We start from the raw sequence: 5,060 nt of genomic DNA on the forward strand, positions 1-5,060 counted from the left end.
ATTCTCAAGAATACAACACATTTCAGGGAAGAAAAGAGATTTATTTCATAGCCATAACAGTTTTTACATTACAAAGTTTATTTTATTTGTTCCACCAGCCAAATGAGAAAGTCTGAACTCCAACATAACTCTAACTTAAAGACATGTGAAAAGATCCAACCATTCTGGAGAGCAATTTGGAACTATGCCCAAAGGGCTATAGAACTGTGCATACCCTTTGATCCAGCAATACCACTGCTATATCCCTAACAAATCTCCAAAAAGAGAAAAAGACCTATTTGTACAAAATTATTTATAGCAGCTCTTTTTCTGGTGGCTAAAAATTAGAAATCAAAGAAATACCTATTAATTGGGCAAATGGCTAAACAAGCTGTGGTATATGATGGTGATGGAATATTATTGTACTATAAGAAATGACAAGAAGGATGATTTCAGAAAGGCCTGGAAAGACTCATATGAACCAATATATAGTGAAGAGAACAGAACCAAGAGAACAATGTGCACAGAGACAGCAATGTTGTTTGATGAAGAACTGTGAAAGGCTTAACTATTCTCAACAATACAATGATCCAAGACAATCCCAAAGGACTATTGAAGAAACATACTATCTACCTCCAAAGAAAGAACTGATATGGATGGAACACAGACTGAAGCATGCTATTTTCACTTTCTTTCATTTTTTTTCTGTTATTCAAGTTTTCATATACATAATTACTAATATGGTCATGTTTTATATAATGGTATGTGTATAACCTATATCTGATTGCTAACAATCTTAGGGAGTGGGGAGGGGAGGGAGGGAAGGAAGGATAAAAATTGGAACCAAAAACTATAAATAAAAATGTTTATTACTTTTTAAAAAAGAAATATAAAAATTAAATAAAAAATTAAAATTAAATTAAATTAAATTAAAAAATTAAAATTAATTCATTTAAAAAATTTACAAAGAAATCATGGAAGTGATGGGCTCTTTAAAGGAAAGAAAAAATTAGACATTTTATTGATACAAACAAGAATCAGATGCTAATATCATTTGAATACCATCTTCCTATAGCTCTTTTTTTTTCCGATCGTTTTTCAGTCATGTCCAACTTTTCATGGCCCTGTTTATGGTTTTCTTGGCAAAAACACTGGAATGGTTTGCCATTTTCTTTTCCAGCTCATTTTTTTTTTTTTTTGGTGAGACAATTAGGGTTAAGTGACTTGCCTTGGGTCACACAGCTAGTAAGTATCAAGTGTCTGAGGCCACATTTGAACTCAGGTCCTCCTGAATCCAGGGCTGGTGCTTTATTCACTGCACCACCTAGCTGCCCCTCATGGGTCACTTGAACAGTTTTTTCATTTTACTGATGAGAAGAAAAGTGAGGCGAATATGGTGGAGTGATATTCCCACAGTTACATAGCTAATATGTGTCAGGCCAGATTTGAACTCAGGAAGATGTGTCTTTCTCACTCCAGGCCCAATACTTGGTGCCACCTAGCTGCCCTCTAATAGCTTAACAATCCTTTTAAAAACTATACTTCCTTTGATCTCTTAAAAATAGTGATTTTTATCCCAGGCCAGGAAGACCAAATCACCTTACCTTCCAGCAGAGGGCAGAGCTTCTTTCTTCACTATGTGGGGAAAAGGCTGTGCGTTATTGATGTGAAAGTTTGCCTCTGGACTTTGGGAGTAGTCTAACTTGATGACTCATGGAAAATAAAATAAGAAAAGTAGAGTTGAGCCTACATGTGGTTTCCAGCACTGGGTGTACTAAAGACTTCAGAAATGTCAAATGTTCACTTAATAAAGAGAAACTAAGTGTATCTTGGGAAAGATGTTGCTATAGGTTGAGAAGCCAAAAGTACATCTGATTACCTATGTGATTAGTGTAATTATGCCCTTTTAAGTGTAAGAGGAACCAAGTGTACCTTTAAACAGGGAAACACCAAACATGTTTAGGTAGTGATGTAGGGCCTTTGGAATCAGTGAGCATTGAACCACCGGATGAAGGAAATATGTAAGAAAAGGCAGCTTATACATTAACAATTTGACTTAGTAAATACCATGGGTGTAGGTAGACTCTGAATTCTTCACAAAGGCTTCATAATTAATAACAGAGCTTTACGCTAGTTTAGCACTGTTAGCACTTTTACACACATTTCACTTGATCTTCTCAATAAATTATGAAGGAGGCAAAACTGATATTATCCCATCTGTAAAATGCTGTGGTTGGCCAAGTTGGCCCATGTCACCTTTTCCCAGAATAAAATTTAAAAGTATTTCTTCCAGCTACTGTTGTAAGCACTAGTGATACAAATACATAAGTATTATGTATTTATAAAGTAAATACATATAGATAAATACATAAGACAAAACTTACCCTCAAGAACCTTACATTTTGGTTAGGGGAGATAACACTTATAAGGGAAACCAGTAGCCAAGGGTGATTTGGTCTAGAAAGCTCTAGATCTATGATACTATAATGCCAATTTAATACTTGAAGAAACTAGGGCTCAGAAAGGTCAAAGTGATATTTCTAAGGTCAGATGGTCAAGGGAATGACAATGACATGAAGAATCTTAACCTTCTTTAGAACAATCACCCATAATTTTGTTGTTTAGTCACATCAGTCATGTCTGACTCTTTGTGACCCCATTTGGGGTTTTCTTGAGAAAGATACTGGAATGGTTTGCCATCTCCTTCTCCAGCTCATTTTACAGATTAGGAAACCGAGGCAAACAGCGTTAAGTGACTTGTCCAGGTCCACACAGCTAGTAAATATCTAAAGTCAAATTTGAACTTGGGAAGATGAGTCTTCCAGTTGCAGAACTCTATTCTACTGCATCACCTAGCTGCCAAATAGGAATCTTTTAATTGACATGAGTTGCTAAAGTCAGACAATAAAAATGGAACAACTCTAAAATGTGGTTTGATCACCAAGCCAGGAGGATTTCATCATTACAAATGTATAAGGGTTGAAAATTGGAGGTGCTACATTCTATAACTTCAAGATGTATTTGTCACTGTTACTTTTTTCCTTTTTTAACAAACTACCAATAGTTCATTTTTTTTTAAATTTCCACTAAAAGGTATAACTTTACTAAATTTTATTTCATTAGTTGCAAAAGAACCTTGCTTTAGGGCAGCTAGATGGCACAGTGGATAGAGCACTGGCCCTGGAATCAGGAGGACCTGGGTTCAAATCCAGCCTCAGACACTTGACACTTAACTAGCTGTGTGACCCTGGGTAAGTCATTTAATCCCAATTGACTCACCAAAAAAAAAAAAACAAAAAAAAAAAAACAAAAAAAAACCTTGCTGTAACAAAAATATATATATATATATATATACACATGATGTAACAAGATCATCTCAAAATATCCCTCCTAGAGGGGTGGGAAGAAAGGAAGGCAGAAAAATTTGGAACTCAAAATCTTACAAAAATGAATGAGGAAAACAATCTTTACATGTAATTGGAAAATAAAATACTATCAAGAAAAAAAGGTATCCCTCTTAATAAGAACTCTGTTTTTAATTCTTGCCTTGGTCAGAATTTAATATGATCACAACCACTCAAAAATCCTTTTGGGAATTTAGGGCTTATATGAAGTACCATGATAATTTCTAAAAAGAAATTGTATAGAACATTTCTACAGGAGGAAATCAGGAGTAGGGAGTTAGTAGCAAAGCTTGCATTAGAACACAAAACTCCTTACTCCTCAATGATCTTTCCAGTCCTAAATTGTGCAGTGAATGACCTGGATTTCTCTTTACGCATATATGCATGTATTAAAATCTCTATTACAATCGCAGGGAAAACAAAGCACCACACCATACTGCAGTATCAAATTTTAATTATTTCACATCAACGACATGTATGAATGGTCAGTTGTGCCAGCTGCACCCAAAAGGCTTCAACTATAACTGGAAGTCATTAGGGGTTTCACAAATTTCCCCTGTTGAGTAGTCTGAAGGCACAAGATGAATACTTCCCAAGACATGCAGACCAATGTTATGCTTCTAATATAGGACTGACAATATCATCTTAGATATTATTGAGAATATCATGTACTCAGAGGGGGTAATATCAAGAATGTTGACGCCTTGTTTAAAGACTAGATTCTAGATTTTTTTTTTTAGAAGTACATTGCAACTGGGGCAGCTAGGTGGTGCAGTGGACAGAGCACTTGCCCTGGAGTCAGGGGGACCTGAGTTCAAATCTGGCCTCAGACACTTGACACTTGCTAGCTGTGTAACCCTGGGCAGGTCACTTAATCCCAATTGCCTCACAAAAAAAAAAAAAAAAAGTACATTGCAACTGAGGTAGATTACATATTATCTTTCACAGATATAGTCTTAGAGATACCACCTAAATTTAGATCTTTATCCATGGAATATGTGATCATATTAAGCACTTATAAAGTTAGGGCCAAGATGGTGAAGTGATGGCAGGGATTTGCCTGAGTTCTCCCAAATTCCCCTCCAAAAAACTTTAAAATAATGCCACAAAATGAATTATGGAGTGGTAGAACCAACAAAAGGACATGGTGAAACAATTTTCCAGCCCAAGACAACTTAAAAGGTTGGCAAGAAAGGTCTATCTCACTGGGGTGAGAGTGGGGCTGAGCCTAGCATAGGCTTAGCCAATGCAGGCCCCATCCAGAAAGCCAGCAGCAGGTCTTGGAGATGGCTGAATCAGCAGTGACAGCTTCCAGAGCTCTCAGTCTATAATGATAAGGGGGTCTGACAACTGGTCAGAAGGAGATTATGAGGGATCCTTTGCTGGCACTGGGTGCAGGTCTTGCATTGTCACAGTCCCAGGGCAAGGAGGAGCACTATAACATCAAAGAGTTCAGCCCCTGGGAAGAGGGGACACTGGTCATAGTTCCAGGGAAAAAGAATGTTTGTAGTTGCTCACAGACTAGAGCACAAGCCAGGAGAACAGTGACAACACCTCTCCTTAGATCATAGCACCTTGAAAGAACTATAAACTTATAGATCCCCAGAACGAGCCTTTAAAACAGCATGAAAAACCTGACACTTGGGACAGTTTCCCCTCCACCTCAGAGGCAGAGCC

The sequence above is a fragment of the Dromiciops gliroides genome, chromosome 1, assembly GCF_019393635.1.
Source record: "Dromiciops gliroides isolate mDroGli1 chromosome 1, mDroGli1.pri, whole genome shotgun sequence".
NCBI classification, from domain to species: Eukaryota; Metazoa; Chordata; class Mammalia; order Microbiotheria; family Microbiotheriidae; genus Dromiciops; species Dromiciops gliroides.